Source organism: Larus michahellis, chromosome 4 (assembly GCF_964199755.1).
Source record: "Larus michahellis chromosome 4, bLarMic1.1, whole genome shotgun sequence".
Taxonomy (NCBI): domain Eukaryota; kingdom Metazoa; phylum Chordata; class Aves; order Charadriiformes; family Laridae; genus Larus; species Larus michahellis.
This window is the reverse complement of record NC_133899.1, coordinates 542,836-565,202: the sequence shown is the minus strand read 5'-3', so window position 1 is coordinate 565,202 and position 22,367 is coordinate 542,836. Positions and strand designations below refer to the sequence as shown.

General features: G+C 52.8%; 1 protein-coding gene across 4 annotated transcripts in view; it reads left to right on the top strand.

The window, feature by feature from the left end:
* ZFHX3 (zinc finger homeobox 3) overlaps positions 1-22,367 on the top strand; it is a 512,235-nt gene that overhangs the window by 449,119 nt on the left and 40,749 nt on the right. The gene's annotated exons all lie outside the window — the stretch shown is intronic.

Here is a 22,367-nt window from a genome sequence, read left to right as displayed (position 1 = left end):
GAGGAGCGGGCGGCTGCCGGGCAGCCGGGTGCCAGGTGCTCTTGTGCCGGATCCTGGAGACACTTGGAGCGAGCAGCCGCTGCTGGCTCCACTCTGGGTTTCGCTTTTCCCACTGATTGATGGCAAGGGAGGACGTGTGTGCGAGGTCAGGAGTGTGGCAGCAGCTCCCCAGGGTCTCCAGGCACCTCCTCCCCGCCATGCTACGTTCTCCCTTCCAGCCGTGCGCCTGGAGAGCGCGGGGGACCCCTTGCTTTCCCCCCCTGAAGCGGGGTGCCCTTGTGGAAGCAATCCAGACCAGCCAGCCCAGACCTCCTGGTGACAACCCCAGCCACCAGTGCATGAATAGGTTGTGGCAGTGACTGACTCACCTCCCTGGAGTTTTTTGGTTGGTGTTAAGCTTTCTGTTTACGCTTGTGCTACTGTTGTGCCAGCCGCTGAGGCGTGCAGTGCGACACCCCGTGGCCCGCGGGCACAAGGAGCAGAAGAGCTGCGTGGGTGCAGTGCCCAGGGCTGCAGGGCCAGGAATGGTGCCGGTTTCAGACCGTTTCCCACAAGGGAGCAGCACCGGTGAAAGGGAAGGCGGGAAAAGAGGTTTCACCACAATCACCAGGATCATCCTAAAACGGCAGAAATGGGAAAATGCTGAAAAGGCAGGAAACATCCGTATGTCAAGGATGTGCTGTTCGAAAGGAGCAGTGGGGTTTTGCAGCACCTCTCACTGGCATGGAGCATCAAGCCCTCCAAAACGGGGTACCATTAGAGAGGAAGGACTGAGAGCTAGGGCAGTGAAGAAAATCTACTTCTAGCCCCAAAAGGTAATTAATACGAAAAAAGAGGCATGTTAAGCTCTCATCAGATTGAAGGCTGCTCCAAATGGTGCAAGTTTCAGAGGGAAAGACTCAAAAAAAGAAAAGAACGGCAAGATTAAAATCAAGTGGAAGAGCACAATGCTTTTCAAAAGGCAAGGATAGTTCTGAAATGAGCAAGGTGGTTAGTTTCTGTTTCATTTCTTGCAGCGGGTGGGATGACAGCCCCGTGCGCTGTCAGGGAGCTGCAGTGAGGAGGAAGAGTGTGGTACTGGGGCCAGATGGAGAGCTTGGATCTCACCGGAGAACTTAGGGAGCTGACTAGGGACGTGCACTAGGGAAAACCAGAAATGTGAAATAGAAGTCTCGTGCGTGGCAGTACCCTCACATCAGCCACGCTCCTGCTAGAGTTGGGTCACGGGTCACAGCTCACGGGGGAAGCGGTGACCCCGTTGCGGTCTGAGGTGTGGATCCTTTTTTGTTTTCTTTTAAATAATGTAAAAAAGAGTAAGAGCCTGTTGTTGTTGCTGACGGTGTGAGGCAGTGCTTTCCCTGGCTCTGCGCAGAGCAGCAGTTCCAGCTCGATACAGCCAGCAAAGTGATGAAAGGAGGATGTTCTCCATGGCCTGGCCTCCAGCCCCGGCACGTGCCCGTGTGCCTCTCGCTGCCTCCGGGCTCCTGTCGGTGCGCTGGCAGAAATGCTCTCCAGGTCCCACGGCTGCTTTCAGCCCTCGGGAGAGCTGCTTCGGGCTCAGCTCTCTTCCTCTTCGCTGAGAGAGCACAAGACAGCTCTCTCCTGCAGGGCCACAGCCAGCTTCAGACCCCGGCCGAGTCTCCTTCGGGTCCGAGGGAGTGTGGCAGGCCAGGTGGCTGCCTGGCGTGGGGCGAGCCTGTCCCCCGCCGTCCGGAAGGCAGCAGCCAACTGCACCAACGAAGCGCGCACACAGTCAACAGTTTCCTTTCTTCTGCACAAATTGGCAAGGACTAACCTTGTCATATCTAGTGCAGCGCTAACGGGCGCCTGCCTCCAAGGGGTAATCATGCAGGCATAAATTCGGAAAGTTGCTAAGCTATGAGCAGTCTTATGAGCATTAAAAGTGTCCTCTTTGCCAGAAAGGTCATTCATAACTTGGCTGCGCTGCTGATGTACAGTCAGTGATATTGATTGATTAATGTATAAAAAGCACCAAATCCATTTGCTTCTATGAAAGAGAATAAAGTGCAGTCGACTCTCTCTTTATTTTCACCTCATCCTTTTGTTTGAAGGACGTTTTTTTTTTCTCTTTTTGTTTTGCCAGCTAGGTTTAAGGGGGTTACAAAAAGCCAGTTTCTGCCAAGTAATGCGTTCACAAAGGGAACATTGATTCACATCAGTGTCGCTTGAATTACCCTTAAAGGTTTGCCAAGGAGTTGTTCTTATATTAACCTTCTGTTCATCAAAGACAAAATAAATAAATAAGTCATAAAATCAGCTTCACTGCCCGCGCTGGAGTTGGATGCAAAACAGGAATTTCTTCTGTTAGGAATTTGTGCTCCAGGTGCTGCCGCTCAGCCCCTCTCCCCATGCTTTAGGCCTTTTCCTCCTGCAAAGCTGCTTCCTCCTGAGCCCCCCGGCCGGCCCCACTTCTCCCTCTCCCGGTGCGGGTGCTCTCCCTCCCCGCCTGGCCGCTCCCTCTTCCCAGGGCGGCAGGACAAGCTCTGGGGCTGCCCCGTGGCACCTCCGCGGCCTCTTGGGTGGCACGGGGTGGGAATTTACTCCAGTGCAGAGATTAGTTCTGCGCCGCTGCCGTGCTGCCTGACTGCCCGCGAGCCCTGGCCCTTAGGGACAGGCGGGCAGGCAGGGTGACGGGACCGGGGCTGCAGCAGTGACGGGGCCCTGCCAGCACCGGGGAGAAGGGTTCAGCCTGTCGGCTTGGAGCCTGGGCTCGGTGGAGCCCTGTGCCTGCCGCGTCTTGGCTGCTTTTGCAGTGGCAGCGTCCTCATAGCTCCCGCGGCTACTCGGGTGCTGGGACCGTGTGCGCACCCCCAGGACACCGTGTGATGGGCGAGTGCGGTACTTGCTCTGTTCTGAACTCGGATGAGTGTTGGCGGTTTCAGGGGAGAGGGTTCCCTGCAGGAGTTTTCTGAAGGATTTTGTATAAAATGTTGATTTAGTCATTGTAAGCTTAACTAGAATGAGTTCTACCTGGAAAGACAGCCTCGTGACGACCCAGGACGTTCTGCCCCATCTAGTTCTAGCATTCTTCTAATTCACCGTAAGTCGTGTTTGTTCTGCTGGACTTACTTGGTCACTGGTATTTAATTATGTGTTGTTCTCGTTTCCTTCTGGTTAATTCTGAAATGGGAAATATTCTTGTGCTTGTGGAGCTTTGCACAACACCGTCTCACCTTTCTCTCTCCAGGGTGCATCTGCATTGTCCATCCCAAATGATCCTCTCCCCGAGCGAGTGCAGTAAGGGTGCTGCAGTTACCTGTTCCTTCTGGGGCAACGGCTGGGGAACACAAGTCTGAGTGATTGCTGTTCTCCGCAGCAGGAGCCGTGTTGCTTGTTGTTAGTGGTGTTAAACTCGAACCAGACGTCTGTGTTTTCACTTGGTCCCTGTTCCAAAACCAGTGAAGGACCATTGTGTTTTTCCGTGGGTTGGTGTCATTTCTTGTCTTGAGCAGGGAGTTTGTTTGGCTTCGTTCTGCATGTCGGGCAGCTGTGCATGTCACCCTTGTCCATAAAACACAAAGCTCAGATATCAGCCCCGCTTGGAAATGTCTCTGCGTGAGCTGTCCCCACCTGGCTGTCACGACAGCCAGCCCCCCCAGCATGTGAACGTCGTGACGGCCCCCAGGTTCTGTGTGTCACTTCAGATAACCTGAGCCACTTGGCCACAAGCGGTGCGGAAGCCCGTGGCTTCCAGCTCAGCTGCACATTCCTGCTGGTGACCTCCCCTGGCTCCTGAAGCGCCCGCCGGAGCAGTGGAGGGATCTAGCTCCCAGGTTCGCAGTCGTGTCGGACCCCAGTTCCTGGTGAGGGCTGTGCAGCGCTGGCACTGCAGCACGAAGCACAGAGTGCCTGTGCTCGGGTGCGCCGTCTGGCCGGGGCCGGCCGTGGTGCTAGGGTGGCGCTCTGGACTAGCACCCAAGGCTAAGGTAGCTGAGGTACCACCAACCTGCGCAGCGCTGCCTATGTGACACGCTTATTTCAATGTCTCTTACCCGGTGAAGAATGATAGTGATAATCCTGCTAACTGTTGAGGGTGCATGCTGTGATGTACGCCAAAAATGGTAGAGAGAGCAGGACCACCACAGGACGTTCTTCCTGTGCGTGAATCTCTGTCTACACGTTTGCTTGCATGGTGCGAGCTCTGTGGCGAGCCGCGGACCTTGTGCTGCCGTTTTAACATCCCCAAGAAGCAAACCCCTCAAACCCATGCACGCCGCATGGCATGGCTGACAGCAGGCTTTGGCACCTTGCGTTCCCAGGAATAGCTTTTTCCCCATGGCTGCTGCAAAACCCGAAAGGAGAGTCATCTTATTTTTTAATCTTTTTCTCAGATTGTGGGAGAATTGCAGAACGCCGAGGCCCCCTCCCCCTCCGGCGAGGCGGTAGGGATTGGATCAGACGATACAGAGTGAGCATGCTGAGAGTGAATCCATTTTCTCTCCTCCATCTCCCCAGAATAAATTAGAATTTGCCTGATTTAATAAAATGGCTTCATCTCTCTGCCATCTTTTCTGTCTCCCATGCGTTTCATCCCCACCCCCACTGCAAAATAATAGATCTCGGCTGTATAGCATCCTGCTATAGGCTGGCAATTTAACATGTAGGGTACGTATGGGAGCGTCTGCATGCACAGCCTGCGAAAGGGTCCGGCCACTGAAAGTGCACAGAATTTGTCCCTGTATCTCAATTTCCTTATTGTCAACTGTGATAGTTATAATTGCTGTCGAGGTCAGTGTAATTTACTGTCCATCTGTCATTAGCCTGACCTCATGGGTGGATGTGACTGCCATGCAGATATTGTTTGGGGACTGGGAGTGGTTAGCGATAGAAATTTTACAGCACAAATTTGCCCCAGCCACTTTTCTCTTTAATTGGCATGTATTTGTCTATGCACAGAGTGGAACTGTAGCTCTTTGCCGCAGAGCGAGAGGAGGGGTTATTGTTAGAATTTAGATGGTTTCGCTACAGCTGAACCTTTTTCTCTCACTTGAATCTGGTGTTTTAATTTCTGTTTCCTAGGTTGATTTTTTCCTTTCCGTTCTGACACTAATTATGCCAGGCGCATTGGGAGCGGTTGCTGCTGAGAGGTACCCAGCTAAGTGTTAAGAAAGGTTTTAAAAACAGACTGAACTCTTTCTTAATGAGGCTCAATCGTGCTCTCCTCCGGGTGGTTTTGTTTTGCTGATCTGTCAGTTTTTCGAGGATTTAATTGCACTTTTTTCATATTAGTCTTTGAAATGGGGCTAAGCAGCTTTCTGTAAAATAAAATATAAAAAGGGAGAGATGTTACTGGCTTTCCTATTTTCTTTCTTCGCTTTCATCACTCTAGGATCATCATCTGCCACTGACTCCTGGGACCCAACAGTAGTAAAGACCAAAATTTATGAGAGCAGCAAATGAAATGGCAGGCTAGACCGCTATGGCAGCTCCAAAATTGTAAACCCTTGCAGGCAATTTTCTTTGCCTCCCCGCTCTTCAGTCTGGCTCCTGTCATGTCGCTGCTCATGCTAATCCTAGAAGACCTTCCAAATGTTTATTTTGGAGGAAGAAATAGGAGGCAAAGGAGGGACAAGGAGCGCTGAAGTGCCTTGTCCAGCGTAGCTCATTTCCTGCAGAAATTACACAAAAACTATCCTGAACCGAGCGCTGCTGTGAAGCTCCAGATACAGTTGGAGATTCCCAGAGTGGCGGAGGTTGGCAGGGACCTCTGGAGGTCACCTAGTCCAACCCTCGGCTCAGAGCCAGGCCAGCTACAGCAGCTGGCCAGGACCGACTCTACTGGGGTCTGAAATACCTCCCAAGGACGGAGACGCCCCCCCGAGCCCCTGTGGGCCCATTAGAGTGTTCCAGCTCCTCAAGAGCCGGGAGTCCAGGGGAAGGGATGCAAAGTAGCTGATGTTGGGATGGGAAGAGGCAGGAGAGCAGAGGCGGATGTATCCATGATGCTATTATCTTTATGGCATAGAAAAACATGTTTGAAGCAATCAGCATGGAATTCTTAATTGCTTCACTTACTTCTGCTCTCCTCGTGGGACAGATTGTACAAATGCAAGAGCTGCCAGGACCCTCGTGTTAGCGCACTGTCCCTGCTGTACACACTATTTTTAACTAGCGCTTTGTTTTGCAAAGATGCACAAAGCTGCTGCGTTTTTTTTCCCAAGGATGCTAATAAACAGCAGAGGCAGTAAGAGCTTTCTGATCCGCCTGACAGTGACTTTGCTTTCTTAGCCTGCGATTCATTTTTCCTTCTCTTTGCATTTAAATTTCCTTGATTCCCCTTTCTCTTCCTTTCTTTTAGCTTTGATTCTCTCCCTCTGTCTTTTTTTCATGTTTATCCCTTAAATATTTGAGTCTCTCTTCTAGTCTCAGCCTAACAAAAATCCCATTTCCCTTTCTTCGTTCAGATGCGTGCCTTCCTTCCTCTTTTAGTTTCCAGCACGCCTCTCATGAGGATGTAAAATCCAAGAACCAGATCTTTGAGATTTCAAAATAAAATAAAAGTAAACTCTGCTTTAAAAACACTTTAGCAGGAAAGCCAGGCTAATTGTAAATCAATGAGTCTTAAAATGCAGCATTGATCTCCAGTTAGAAGTTTGAAGGGGAAAGCAGTAATTACTGCACTGAAGGTAGATTTTTTTTCTCTTAGTAAGTTCTGGGCAGAAGGAAGGCTCATTAGGGCAGCACTTCGGAATCTGAGTAATTAGTTTAAAAAGTACTTTTGTGGTGTTATTCCCATGGCTAGAAATTATCGGAGTCTTCACAGATTTATAGTTCAGCTCTGATAAGGTTTGATTTATGATTGTGTTTGGCGGGGAAGATCCTTCCTATGTAATCACCTGGGTGAAGATCCAGAGAAGGGATTAGTCTGGGAAGGACTGCTGTGGGCACGCAGGGCTGTGGCATGCCGGCAGGTCACCCCGGCATTCCAGTGGAGCTGCCAGCCTGGCACGCCGCATCGCACCCCTCGTGTCCTGCCGGCACTGCTCCTGGGGGTGGTGTGACGGGTGGATGGGATTTGCACCGCAAAACAGCCCCGTGCCCGCAGCGAGCGGCTCCTGCGCGTCTTGAGCACTCGTGCAGCTGCGTGCTCGGGGTTTGTTTCTTGACTTGCTGTGTCTCCTCTGTGGCTGCTCGTCAGGCCTCATCCTTGTGCTTCCCTGCCACGGCGACCATGTCTCGCACGGCGCCGTGTCCCTCTCCCAGCTGCCCCTGCCTGCCCAGTGTGCACCCTGCCCGTGGGCCCTGCTGCCGGGAGTGCAGGCAGGGTGCTGAGCCATGCAGGCAGGGAGCACAGGGGTGCCGGTGCCACGGCAGTGGGGAACCCTGCTAGAGGCCTGCTGTGGCACCATGGTCTTGCCCCTTAGGCCATGAGGTGCCGCCCAGTGGTGTCCCCAGAGCCACAGAGGCTCCAGCACACCCAGAGCAGGTCGGCGGTGTGTCCACAGCTGGCCTGAGGGACTGGGAGGTGATGGCGTGCTCGAGATCCAGGGGGAGATAAGAGCCCCTGGACGTCAGGTACGAGCTCACCCGCTGCCAGGGCGAGTGCCCTTGTAAACCCTCGCGGTGAGAAGGCAGTTCATGTGTGCCCTAAAGTTCGTAGGTTTATATTCTTTCCAAATTCTTTTGTTAGACTTAGCCATTGTATCTCTAGATATTCTCATTAACCTTAATTATCTAATCCCTTTTGTGAATATTGCTGAATTCTTGGCCACAGCAACATCCTGTGACAGTGATTTCCACAATCTAATTACCAAGTCTAATTCTATAGGAAAAAGTGTTTGTTTCACCTGCGAGGTCCTGCGGATCCATTAGCCGCTGGGTTTCCTGCATTTACACAGCTGCACAGGCAGAACCGAGGAGGTCAGCAGCTGGGGAGAGGGACGGAGGCTGGGAGCATTGAGCGGCATGCTGATATTTCCATCTGGCTGCAGGAATGTTTCCCAGGCTTGCTGCTACAGTGCAAATGCTGCTGTAAAGGAAAACAAAACCTACTGCATCAAGACAGTTGATGTGGCACATCTTTGAGCCCCCTGGTATCCTCTCTGGCAGCAAGCTGACGTCTGAGAGCACCATCATCCTCCTGGGCTACAGGATCCAGTGGTGTGGTGGGCATACAGGATAACCCCAGCTGTCCGGTCACCTCAGCTGAAAATTCAGCAACTGGATGCTGAAATCGGCTGCAATCACCACCAAGTATGGCCTTTCGCAGGTGGAGAAGAACTAAACCCAAGGAGGGTGGGGTTTGAGCTCTTTCTGAACATGTTCTGCTGTTGAAATCTGTTTGGCCAATAGACCAATGGAAAACCGTGAAGACAAAGTCTCTGTAAGTCAGAGTAGGGGCTCTTACTCCTTGTGAACATCATTTGCCTGCTGTCAAGTTAACTTACAGTCCCTTCGTCTTGCTCCAGGGAGAAATGTCTCAGAAAAACCTATCTCAATCTTCTTTAGACCATTACCACTTTTGTGGTCTTCTCTTGGGTTGTCCCCTTTGCCACCTTTCTCAGGATAACGGGGCTGATCTCTTCAGTTTCTGTCCAGGGGAGGTTTAGGTCTTGTGTTCTTTATACACCGTTCTGCCCCCAGAGATTTGGGCCGGGGACATGTTGTGTTCCCCCCAGTACTGCATGTAGCATCGCAGCCCAGACTGCCAAGCTCATGCAAGCCCATGTAACATTCTCCATCTGTTTTCCAGCGTCAGCTAATTCTTCACATGAGCAGAGCAAGTCCTGCTCTCCTTTGCCAGCTTGAGGTTGACGAAACGGATGCAGGCGCCAACGGGGATGTGGAAGCCTGCAGACCCGTGTGACAGGACTGCGTAAAGATGTGAAATGGTCCAGGTTCACTCTGGAAGGCGGGGTAGGGCAGAAATATTAAGGGCTTATTGTTCTCTGACAAAACGGTGCTAATTGTGGAGAACTGACCCTGTAATTAACATTAATCCATGTGCGGGGAGGCTTTCTGGCACGGCTCTGGAGCCCCTGCCTGTCCTTTGGGAGTGGGTTTGTACTCCGGCCCGTCTCTCCGATGTGTTCAGTTGGGGTAGTCGTACAGCCTGACTTCTTAATCTGACACCTCTAGCTGTCCTACTTGCGTAACTCGATAAATATTTTTACAGAAATGATTTAGTTTGCAGTGACTGTTATAGATCTGATTCTGCAATGGGAGGAAAGGGGAAGGTCTCTGGAGGCAGAAAACCCTTGTGTGGCAGAAAGCCTGCTGGGAAGTCAGCTCAAGAAGAATTAGAAACCCTTTAAATAAATGCTTACTTGACATGACTCTGTCTTCCACAGTCTAACAAGCAGGGAAGCGAATGGCAGCCGCTGGCCAGAAATTGATTGCATTAATTGATATGCCAATAAGAGAGCTTGTTACATCCGCCATTGGTTAGGAGGCCGGCTAACAAGTCCCGCTGATCAATGGAACCAATAAAGATTTCATCCATTAATGAGCAACATGGTAATTAATGTTATCCATAAACCAATTAGCCTGGGTAGCTAATGTGCTGGTTAGCACAGTGAGTGGCAGAGCCGGGGGTGTGCGCGGACCCGCCATCCGGCGCGAAGAGGGCATCGCCTCTCCGGTGTGACCGTGGGGCCCAGGGAAACAAACGGCTCCCTCTGGGCCTCCCCGAGAGGAAGAAAGTTGGGAAGATGGCTGATGGGATGGGCCCCTTTTTCTGGGAAGGCATGCATCTCTCTAGATTTACGAGGCGATTTCAGTGATTTCTTTCCTTTTTTTTTGGTTAGCCTTTGTGTAGCACTCACGAGGATCTTTTCCACTTCTGACGTGTTCTCCGGAGACGTGCAGGTGTACCTAGCTTGTGTTCAGATGGCGGAGCGCAGTGTTCGGTTCCCCGCTCTGTGTCGTTGGAAAGCTGCTTGCACGCTCCGCCTGGACCCTGAGCTCTTCCATCCAGCTTGCAGGAGGCGTTGTGCGCACTGCTGCGTTACGCCTTCTCCGCACCATCTGTACTCATAACTGCCTTAGTGCAGAAAACACAGTGTGTGTGTTGAAGCCGCTGTCTAAAACGGCTTGCAGCGGCGTTGCCTTACGTTGCTGAGGGCCAGCTGTTTGCCTGCATTGCTGCTGGTGTCACTGGTGCTCGTGAGGTGACCTGGTTCGCGGCAGGATCCCCCGCGGAGGCGCAGAGGTGTGAGCGGGGCTCCGGCAGCTGCTGCCAGCTGCTCGGGCTGTCCCCTTCCTCGGCCGGGGGACAGCAGCGCCCTGGGGAGGGCAGCGGGCGATCTGGGGCTGCCATATCGGGAAAGGGACGCGAATTGTTACCAGACAAAACTCCCCCAGCCGGGGGTTTCTGAGGGCAGCCCTGCCTGCGGGGCTGCCTTCGGTAGCTCAGAGGTTGCGAGGTGCTGAACTGTTTGTGGGGAGCAGAATACCCGTGGCCGGGGGGACGGGGACGGACAGGACATGCCCCTGCGAGGCTGCGGGCGGGAGAGGGGCCTCTGGAGGCTGCGCAGGCACAGGTCCTTCTCCGGGAGGCAGCAGTGTCCAGGGTGTCCGGAGGGATCTGGGCAGGAGGTGCAGGAGCAGCCCCAGAGGCACTGGGCAGCATCAGTCCCGCTGTTCCGCTGTGGAGTTACCTTGCATTGTTAGATATTGACCCTGGGAGACCCCTTGTGGATTCCCTAATTGAAAATTAATACCAGATCAATGCCATGGGCAATTTGCATATTGATCATAAACAACTTCGAAGGCACCAAGTGTGTGTTGGATCAATAGAGCTCTTGAGCAGGCTGAAGTGGGAGAGCATCCCCCTGCGCCGCTCTCTGGGAGAGGTTAATGCTTTGGGAAGTTCGGTGGCTGCTTCGTGCCGGCGGTGGTGGCGGCAGCCGTGCCGGCGATGCCGGGGTGGGGGCAGCTTGTGCCGGACTGGAGTCATAGCGTTGAATTAACAGCCTTTTCCTGTGGTTCACTTTGGAAGGGGAACTAGGGGAAGTGTTTTTGTTTACTTGTTTATTTTAAACCAAACAAACAAGAACCAGGGGCATCTCACAGTGATGGCGAAGCTGCCATGCCTCCTGGGCACATGGGCCTGGGGGACTTCGCAGCCCCATTCGACTTCATCCCTCCATCCCTCCACTCCTGTGATGTGCGGCTGGTCACGCTTATTTTAAATACAGGTTTCCAAAAGCAGGAGTGTTATTTTTCTGGGGAGACCAGAAGAGATCTTATCAGTGATTTTTTTCCGGCATTTTTGTCCTATATTTGCTTTTTGAGAGCAATATTTAGATTCCTTCTCTGCTTGGGATATTCACAGCTATTTCAGAATGGTCTTGGGTTGAAGGGAACAAATATTTCAGATCAAACTCCAATAAAAAAAACCCAAAGCTTCCTCTGAAAATACATAAAGCACCCTTGGAAGCCTTCCTTTAAAGATGGATGTGTGTGGGCAGTAGAGCTAAAGCGTAGGGACGGGCACTGTTTCGTCTGCCCACTCCTGAGCGTGTGTGCTGGTGGTGTGGAGGGCAGGCAACGCCTCAGACCCCGCAGGGAAACTGCGTCTGAATTGGCCATAAACCCGGAGCCGCCCGCGGTTCGGGAGCGGAGGGGTGGGCAGGGCTGGCAACCCGCTTCCCAAAGTTGCCGCTTGTTTTCAGAGCGGTGCCGGCCGCTTGCGCGCAGCTGGCGGCTCCGGGAAGTCGCTGTGCATCTGATTAGCGCATTACTGAGCTTTCATTGACTCGGCTGCGCCGCGCTGATGAACTGAGACTGGGGACAAGCGCTCGTAATTGAGAGAAATAAATTCTTATCACAGGCCTCTGCTGGAGCCGCCACCTGTGCGTGCGCCTTGGTCCAGGTTTCAGGAGCATTTCAAATCCCTGGAGCACCCGGTGCCCTCGTTAGCGTTTGAGGAAGCCGAGCACGGGGACTGCAGGCACCGAGGAGTGTCCCAGGGTGACCGAAAGGCTCTGTCCTTCCAGCCCACCGGCCATTACCTACTCGATGCTGCCTGCCTGCTTGGCCACAGGCCGGGCAGCTTGTGAGCCACAAGTACCTTCAGCATCTCCTTGGGAGCCTCTCCGTGCTCTTCCCTTTTCCCTGGTCCTCTGCGTTTCACTCAGAGCAGCCGTTCAGCACCCTCCATCTTTATCTTGGATTTGGTGGCGAGTGAAAGATCCTTCCCTGGTGTATGGCAGGGGACATGGGCGTCATAGGGGAAAGTGTTTTGTCTTGCTGCAAAAAACTAAGGATAAATATATAGTTGCCTTGAAAAGAAACCCATCTCCTGTTTTAAATTAAAGGAAGAGGGAAAAAAAAGTCCCGGGTCAGCAGGGCTCTGCAGATCGGATGCGGCGCGGGGACGTGACGGGTAGCCCTCCCTCCCTGCTGCGGAGAAGCTGTGTTCGGATTTCCCTGGCTGTTAGCAGCCTCCGTAATTTTGTCCGTTCCTCTGGGCTGCGGAGCAGGCTGCCTCCGTTAATGCAGCGCCGGTGGTGGGGAGGTGAATGGAAAGGCTTCACTTGACTTTCCGTGACCTCCCTGGTGCAGCTGAACACCGGAGAGCCAGGGCTGAGATTGCAGTCGCTTTCAATTACTCGAAGCCAAGAGAGGTGGAGAAAAAGGGCCTGTTGGCTCCAGGAAGCTGAAATCTTCTGCTGCTGAAAGCTTGTTAGTACAAGGGGAAAAGCAATTACTGACATTCTGCCAGTGCCACTAACCCAAACCCGGGGAAGGGGCAGATCAGCTCTAGGACGTGGCCATGGTGGGTGATGTGGGGCTCCTCAAGTGTGTCCTCAAGGACAGCTGCAGGGCTGTAGGGCTGTGACTTTTCTGCTTCTCCGCTGCCTGTTCTCGTCAGCAGGTGTTTGCCGTGCATACAAGAGCTTGCATAGGTTATCTGCTGCTTCTTCTGCACCAACCCAAATGGAGTTTGGTATTGGAGAGCTCTGCCTGTGGCTGGATGGGGGCTGGCGTAGGGGACCAGTGGAGGGGTAAAGGTGTGGAGAGGATGGCTCATGGACTGTGGACTGCAACGCAGCATCACAGCTTTGTATCGGGCTGATTTTTGTGTCTGGTTAACCTGCGGAGGTATCACACTTCTGGTGACCAAAGTGTTGAGAACCCCTCAGCTGGCTGGAGACGGTGTTGTCTCTGTCCAGGCCTGCTGGGCATGTCTGCTCCGTCCTTCTCACGGGCCCCAGGGGATGCTCCTCAACTTTTCACTTTGAAGTCCCCATAAAAGCCTGCAAGGGTCTCTGCAGGAATGTCTTTGGCAATTTAAAAGGTTGCCACCACCAGCTGCATGTCTCCCCTCTGCAGTACAGTTGCACTTCTCCTCTGCTTCAGCAGAAAGTAGCCCCTTTTGTTCCCTGACTCCGGTGGTTCGAGCAGCCCTGCCAGCTCCCTCCTGTGCTTCCACGACCTGCTCTGCCTCACGGGCATCAGCATGCCCCAGGGTGATCCTCTTATTTTTTACTATACATGTTATTCCTGGCCATTTATGATTTCCCATGTTCGTATATATTCTTAGTTCCTAGAAATAAGCTCCAGGAAGAGCCCGGTGTCACAGCACCGCAGCCAACATTGCTGCGATCTAGTCAAGAAAGAACCGCCGTGTGCACACCGTCCTCACAGGCATTTGTTTAGAACTGTTGATCATTTTTTCTTGCTCTTTATAGCAAAAAACTTTGCCCACCAGGGGCGAGGAACGCTGATCTGCCGCAGACCCCCATGCCACAGCCGCTAAGCTGCACGCTGGTCGTGCTCCCCTGCTGCCGTGTCAGCCCCACCGCTTTGCCTTAGCTGCCCTCTCTCTGTGTCTATACCTCATGGTGCAGTGGGTTGGAAGAATATTTTAATTGTCCTTAAACCAAGGTACTATAATTGTGGCTTTCCTAAGTTTTTAGCTAAGCTTAGAAGGGCTCCAAACAGGTTGAGGTTGGGAAACACCTGGGGAGGGGGAGAAAGAGGGTCAGCAGCACATTAATTAACTTTTCCTTGGGGCGACACCGTGGAGAGTGAGAACAGAGTAGGAGTTGTATATTTAAAAAAAAACTAACCAGAAAAGGGACAATTTATCGGTTAAGTATGGTTTATGATGATGTTACAGGGCAGGGTTAAGGTTGTTGGGTGCACTCCTGTGCATATCCAGCCCTTAAGGCTAAGCATGAATTAATTGTAGCTCTTTTTTGCCATAGTTACAATATTCTCAAGACATACCTTGTCCCAGAGTTGCTGCAGTTAACTTTAACTTCAGCTTGGCTTTAGCACTGGTTTTACTTGTGAATCTAAGAAGTTTCTCTGGAGTGAACTTATTCCTGCTGAGCACAAAGCACCTCTTGCTTTGAACACCCTGCTCCGCTCGCTTTCCCAGCTGAGGACGTGCGGATGCGCGGTGCCGCTGAGTTTTCTGAAAGGTGGAATGTGAATTTCGTGAAGCGTCTTGGTCTCTCTGAAAACGCGCTTGTGTCCGCGTGGGTGCAGCAGGTCACCAAAGCCGCTGCCCGGGGCGGCCGAGCCTGGCCCAGGCCATGCTGCGCTGCTGGGTTTGTGGGGAGCCTGGAACAGGTCGGCACCGTCAGCCTCCTCCTGTCGCGTCTCTAAAAACCCACCGTTCTCTGCTTTGGCGGTTTCGATGTGTGTTTTTAGCCAAGGGAAACTGAGCCGGGGAGGAGGTGTGGGGAGGGAGGTGAGCGGGCGGAGAGGAGGGGTGAGACCAGAGAGGACAAGAAGCGGGCGGTGGGGCAGAGCTGCTGGTGGGGCGCAAACCCCTTCAGAGGGGCGAGTAACCGGTGAGAACAGCGTAGTGTTGCCGTACCGGCTGTGGGCTGGCTGGGCGCGTGGCCGTGGGAGAAGCTGTCCCGAGGCTCCCTGTCAGCTCCTGGGACGTCAGGTCCCAGTGAGGACACCCGTGGGGTGGGGAGTCATCTGCACAGGGCCAGGGCTGCCACCGCTGCCTTCCTTCACAAAACTTGGGCTGGGCACCGCGCTCCCCGTCCCCCGACAGCCTTTGCTGCGCTCCTGCCTTGTCACCTCTGCCACCCCATCTCCTCCAGCCTCCTCCTCCCCGCTTGGTCCCCCTTGTCTCCTAACCCTCCTCCTGCAGGTCTCCACGTTGGAGACCCCGCTGTCCTCTCCCTGCAGACCTGAAGCTGGAGATGGGTTTTCTTCTGTTTTGCTGTTTGAGCTGTGTTTGTGTCTTTGCATGAGTCTCCTTTCCAGCTGATTCCGGTTTGGAGCTAGGTTAAACTGTGCAAAATACTGTTTAAAAGAAAAAAAAAAAAAGGAACTTGTCAAGATGCATTTGTTAGATCACGTTTAAAATGAAATAGAATTGAAGGTAGTTTTTGTCCAAAGAAGGGGGGGCTGAAAAGCCGTCAAGCCGCAGGAGAAAGCCCCTCCTTTGTTGTCCTCCTGACATTGAAGTGTAATTTTTCATGGTTATTTGGACTGGAAAATGGGGGGAAAGGGAGAGATGGGCTTGCGATTATTTCCCATAAATGACAACACAATCACATCACGCTCCACTACAAACATGCTCAAGGAATTTGCCTTTTTTTTTTACATTTCATGTGTGAAAATAACAGCAACCTTTCTAGTTCTGCTGAAATTCAAGGGGGCAAATCCCTGTTGGGTTCCGTTGACTTAAAATTTAGCCCAGTTTACAACAAAAATGGACAGCCTTGTTCCCAGGGACAGGGAGAGGTCGGTGCCGTCTCAGGGAAGGGGTTCTTGGGCTTCTGTCCCTTCGCGTGGAGATACCTGCGTCCTCCAGAGGTACCTCTAGTGACAGCCACGGCGCTGCCGAAGCCCTTGAAAGATGTGTGAGGAACTGACAGTGCGAGGAGCCCTGAGCGCACGTAACGATGCTGCCCGAATCCCCGGCTCTGTCTTCCTTTGCTGGATAAACCCGGCCTCCGTTGGTGAGATGGGCCCAGCTCCCAGCTGGCTTGTTCATGCAGAGCCGTTTTCTGATAACGCTGTTTTCTGCGGGGCAAGGCTCTGCCCAGCCTTCCAGGGAGGTGGAGGCTTCCAGAGCAGTCAGGGCCCTTCCCAAGCTCGTTCCCTGCGCGCCTGAGATCCGGGCCCGCTAAAGCAGATGGGACTCCTGCACCCATGAAGCTGACAGCATTGATGGTGCGCTGCCACACACGCGGGCTTCAACTCCTGGTGCCCCGCTCTTCTCTTTCTTTAAAAAAGAGGGTGGCAGGTTTCACGACCACTGGCTTGTCTTATTTTAGAACAGAAATTGGTTTTTCTTCTAATTATCATGTTGTGATGACATTATTCTCTTCCCTAGTGCTGCTACATTTTGTTACCGAAAGCACAAAGCCAAAGGTTGCCTGGTTTCATCAGTCCTCCCCGCCTGCCCCCCGACTGTGGGCACTTCTCAGCCGTGGGGGGCCTCTGGCTGGCGCTGGCGAGCCAGATAAAGTGACCCAACTGTATTGGTAAAAGCATTCATATTTAAGAAGAAAAGATGTTGACGTCCGGCAGAGGGTCGTCTGATTTCTGTTGAGCAAGAAGCTTGTTTGGGAGATAACCGGAGACCTGGATGCTGTTATAGGGTTTTCTGATCTCTTTGGGGAAACTGGCCAAAAATTCTGATTTTTTTTTTTTTTGCTTTGAAGCAGAAAGCAAAGGAATAGGAGCTAAAAGTTCACAAACAGTTCTTTTGCTGTTGAATTTCGTGTTTTATTTATCTGAACGCTTGCCTCTATAGTTAACTGCACAAAAGTCAGATAAACTTTCCCTGCCTTGAGAAGATAGACAACTGAGGATGGCTTTATCAGCTGGGGGCATGTTTGTAGTCAGCATTTTCTTTTTTTGTCAATGAAAGCAGCACAGATATGCTCTGACCATGCTCTGAAACGGGGCCATCTTGGAAGTAAGTGTCGTTAATCCAAGATACATGTAGGATTATTAACGTTTTTCTGCAGCCTTTTGTGAGACGGTAGGACTCGCCCGTCAGCTTTCACATCAGGGCTGGAGCTCGTGGCATTTCTCTCATAACCTGTGCCTGGTGTTTTCTTTTCAGTGCTTGGAGTCCTGCTTTTCCTTTTAGGAAAATGATAGGAATAAACAAGTTTATGTAGAACAATCCAGTTAGGAGCTAGCACAGAGCGCATATGTACGCATCCTGAATCTGAGCTGGAAGGGCAGTGGCTGCCTGGTAGCCAGGGTTATCTTGGGAGACGTGCCCCAGACGAGCTGGAGCTGGGTGCGAAATACAAGACGGCAGAAGAACCTCTGAAAATGGATTTACCTACATTTCCATGTGGATGGATTGTCTCATCTTCAAATGCAAATAGTCTGCAAGTCAGGGAGAGGTGGAAAACATTTTTTTTTTGTGTTGGGCTGGTCACAAACAAATAGTCAAATTGTGTCCAGGGTGTTGCTCTGTGTCCTGACCCTTGCCAGCTTCTCTTCTTCCACAAAACTGTTCAAGGCTCTGCTCTCACTCAGATTTCAGCAAGTCGAAGAGCGGGCAGTGGTGGGGTTTGCCATCGCCCCGTTCCATTGTGGGCCACCGACAGCTTCAGCAGCACACGTGGCTGCTCGCCTGCAGCCCTGTGCGCCAGAACACATCCCCTGGCAGGGTGAGTGTTGGGAAATACAAGGAGGGGGTGGGGGGTGGGCATCAAAAGACAAACCACTCTTGTTCCTCTGGCTTGGGAAGCTTTGTGTGCCCCGAACAAGAACGTGCTGCTGGCTGTGGGACTGGAGCCCAACAGCACCCACGACCGTCGCCGACAGTCCAGAGACGCCGCAGCCTTTCGAGCGGCCGGTGGGAGCGGGCATAGATGTGCGCTGCTGCTGCAGCAGAGGTTTGGCTGTGGCCGGGGCAGTGCCCTGCCTCCTGCTAAAGCCTCTGCGGGATGCCCGGTGCAGGGGTCTGCTTTGGGCCCTGCGGGGAGATGCCGCCTCGTGCGCGGGGCAGCAGCAGGTCGGCCGGGCTCCAGGAAGCGTGCGTCCTTCTGCGCCGGGGACACTGGGTGACGTTAGACCTCCCGCCTGGGCTCTGCGTTTGCTCTGTTCCCACAGCCCAGTGCCCTGGCCAGTGGGCACGGTGCGAGGTGGGAACACGCTCCCCATGCCTCTTCCCCATCGGGATGAGCTGGGGGTGAGCGACCGTTTCTGAGTCAGCGTTGTAATCCCATGTGGGCACAGTTTTGGGGACAGCTGAACAAAAGCCGCTGTTAGGACAAGCAGCGCCAGACCGTGCCCAGCGTCCCTGGCACAGCTCGGGGGCGGCTGAGCTCCTTGTGGGCTTCCCAGTGTCTGGGAGGGCATCAACCCTCCATGGACCACCTGAAGCCCCTCCTGTTTCTGTGAGGAGCCAAGCCACGGCGCATCTCCTCTCAAGGCCCTGGGACCTCACGTTTAAACTAGCTTAAAGCAGTTGAACTTCTGAAACACGCTGGGCCGCAGCCCGGTGGTATGACCCCGGCGTCAGCGGGGGAAGCTGCCCCTCGCCAGCCGGCAGCTCGCAGGGAGCAGCACGGCGGTGCCGGCACGCGTGTCGCTGCATGTGCAGCTGACTGCACATAGGCCATCGCTGTCACCTCTCCTGACAGCGTCAGCTTGCAGAAGTCAGCCAGGTCTCAATCCTGTCTTTCTACGGGCTTTTTTGGCCGCTTATCCTGAAAAAGGGAGCATCAGGGATTCTTTTTGTTTCAAGGGAGAGACCCTGTGTACAATTAAAACTTGTTTCTGGTAAACCTCATTCCAGGAAAGATGAGCTTTTAACAAAAGGCTTTTGACAGCTGCAGGGTATTTCATTTTTTTAATGCCGAATGAAAAATCAATACATTTTTCTAGGTTATACATATTCAGAACAGGCTTGATATTTCCATTATAATGGAAAATGGGTGTCTGCACATCTCGCCTGTCAGAGCTGCACCACCGCATTTTCCAAGCCACTGCTAAATATTTCAAACCTGATTTGATTGTGGTTCATGACAGCTAATGTTTCTCAGCTCTTGAGCCTGCCGGAGGGTGGGGAGGCCAGCACGCGCTCTTTCTCTCCCATCCCTACATTTCTGCCACCCCCGAAATGCCCCTTATCCCTTCGGATAAGAGATCTGGTTTTGTTAAGGAAAATCCAGCTGGGAGGAGGAGAGGTGAGATGTCTTGGGCTGTTCAAGCTGGCCTGGATCCAGTCGGGATTTGCGGACTTCTCCAACCCTCAAACTTTCTTGGTTTTGAGAGGGGCAGAAACGCAGCGGTGTGGTCCTGTGCGATGGCGTGCGGGGATTCAGGCACATTCTCAGTGTGTAACTGAGTCAGAGATTCCCTGACAATCTGGAGATGTCAGATACTCATGATTTTCCAGACTCTTCTCCCTCTCTTCTGCGCCCCCCCCCCGCCCAAGTGAATGTTTTAATTTTAAATTAAAAGGAAATGCCACTGTCTAAAATGATTTATTCATGAAGGAAGAAAAGACTCTTCCTAGGATTTTGCACAGGGCAGATTTCGTACTGTGGAAGACCATACTCCTTGGACTCCGGGTGCCCCATGGTTACAGTTGCTTGTTCTTGGTATTGATCTGAACCCAGCGGTTGGAAAATTCCTTTAATAAAATTTATTAATAAAGCATCATGGCCTAGTGCATGGCACTGGCACGGGAGCTGCTCAGGAGGGCTGTGTCCTACGGGGCTCTGCGGACGTTAAGTAAAAGACAGTGGTCAGCTCTGCTCGAACGTGGCACGGGAACAACGTGACACCAGGATTTGCAGACAATTAAAATGGAAGCTCAAAAGCTCCTTGTTGCATGTGCAGCGGATTGAGGAGAGAAGCAGACCTTTCCCTGCCAGATGTGATGCTGGTCTTGTCCTCTCAGAAGGATGCCCCAAAGAAATGCAGGAGCAGAGATGGCTGGGTGCCATTTGCACATGCATTTGCTACCCAGACCTGCCATCGCGACTCGGCAGCTGCAGAGCTGTCACCGGAGAGAGTGGGTGCAAATCTTTCGGGAGCAGGAGCTCTGCTGCATTTCATTTTCAGTGGTGGAGGATCTCATGGTTAGAAGGTGGGTCAGATCACATGCTCGTGCCCTGCGTGCAGCCTGTTGGAGGCCGGTGCTCGGTGGTTCAAAGCCCTCTGCAGTGCGCGTAGCCAGCTGAGGAGTGGTGGGGCTGAGGACGCTCTCCCAACCGTCCCTGGGGTCAGCTTAAGCACTGGCGAGACAAATTAGGCTGAGTGTAGTGAGCAGAGTTGCTTCCAGCCTTCTAAAAAAAGTCTGCTGGAAGAGGATCACAAGGCAGCCAGGAGTTAACGCTTCCCCTTCCCCGAGTCTCTGCACCAGGCGGCTGCATCCCGGGGGTCCGTGGGCTCAGGGAGCCCCCGGGGTGTGCCGGGGAGAGGAGCAGGAGGATTGTCCTCGGCAAAGCACTGGGAGGAAGGAGCCAAGTAAGGACGGTACCAGGGGCTTTCCCAGCTGATTCGGAGCCTCCCTGGGCAGATGCATCTTGTACTCTGTTCCTCTCCTGTCCTGCTTTAAAAAAATACTCTTCAGAAAAAATCAGCTCAGACCGGAGGGGGGAGGAGAAGGGTTTGAAGCCTGCGTATGCTTTGTGCAGCCTGCCTGCCCGGCACAGAGGCGTCTGAGCCAAGGAGACAAATCTTGTGCTCGGGGAGAAGCCGTTTCCAGGGCTGGGGCTCGGGGGGTGCTGGGTGCCAGCGGCTGCCGGGGGGGCTCGGCCGGGGCTGGCGGTGGGACAGGCTGTGCCTGCGAGCACAAGAGGCCGGAGGATTTGCCGTTTGTAGCCTTGTTTTTTAATCATTTTCTACAGTTATTGGTATTCATAGCTCACATTTTTCCGGTTACTGTCAGCCTGGGCTTTCATCCATTTTAAAGAGCTATTTTTTCCCTTGTTGATGATGATGATGGTCTAAAGACAGATGGTGTAACTGCTTATGAATGTCCTATTTTATTCCCCTCGAACCAGACAGCGCACTTGAAGCCGTGTATTATTTCCACATGCTCAGGTTAGAGCCCAGACAGCGTCTGAGCGCGGCCGCCGGCTCGCCCTTCCTCTTCCTCCCATGCCGATGCTGACACCTCCGGGTCGCAGCCGGGAGTGCCGGGCGCCGGGCGGCCTTTGTTGTGCGGCCGGGCCGCGGGGGGCGATGGGGCCGGGGGGGCTATGGGGCCGGGGGGGCGATGGGGCCGGGGGGGCGGCTCCGGCCGGGCCGGGGAGCTGGCCCCAGGGGAGCTCCCGAGCCGTCAGAGAGAGGTTAAAATGAAGATCTGAATGAAATAACAGGCACCTCTTAATGAAGGGTTTTAATAACACCGGCTGAAATCTGCTAGCTGTCTCGCCCTGCGTGACAGGGAGGTGGTTTGGGGAGTGTGATTTGTTGGGGATTTTTCCCCAGGGTGGGAAAAATTTTGGAATTTTAATTTCTGAAACATGAATCCAGCTGCTGGTTTCACAGCCCTTCTTGCCTTCCCTCCAGCCTTTCTTGCCTTCTCTCCGCACTCCTCTCACCCCTGTGTCAGTAATTTGGATCCTCCTATGAATTCGGTGCCTTTGCCCAGCAACGCCACCCATCACACCTCTCACTCGGGGGTCTTCTTTTCCCAGGCAAAGACCGCTGGGATCCCTGCAGCTCTCAAGAGTGTCCAGCCTTTAAAAGAGTGAAAGAGGGGTAGAGTATAAATCACAGTGCTTCCACTTAGTATCAGTGCTCATCTCTGGATGCTTTTACAAGTTCCTCCCTGATTTAAGTTGTCACATTCTCAAAGGGCACTGCTGAGTATCTGCAATCTCCTAATATATATTTTTAATCCTGATTTCTACCTCTGTCTCTGTTAGGGGGAGGGTGGGGAGGGTGCTTTAACTGGTTAGGTAGTTCAGATAAAACCTTGGGGTAGCCTAGGATTTACCGTGACCAGATAATGCAAGTTAAAATTATGAACTATCCTTGCCTAAAAGAGGATATAATGGCTTAAAAATACCCTTTCTTCCCAGTGTTGATGTAGCCCTCCTCCATTACCTGGTAGCTGTCTTGCTGCACGCGCTATACATAAATACCCAAGATATTAGATGATAATGTAGCTGTTATACCCTGGAGTAAGAGGTCTGGCAGCTGCAGCTATCTCGCTCCCAGTATCCCACCTGATGAGGGTGCCTCTGCGTGGAGCTGCACTGTGCCGTGTCGACATGCTCCGTGCTGCCGGCCTCGGCACACCGGTGCTTTGGTTAACGGGTGGGGCACTGGCACTTTGTGTTTTGTTCCGAGCTTTCAGTGCTTCACTTCACTGAGAATTTTTTCGCCTTAATGGTTTTGCACCTGTATGATCCTGCCTGTGTGCTCAAACTCTTCCCGTGACTGGGATGAAAATAAGGCCCTCCAGCAGCTTCCTCCCATGCTTTGTGTCA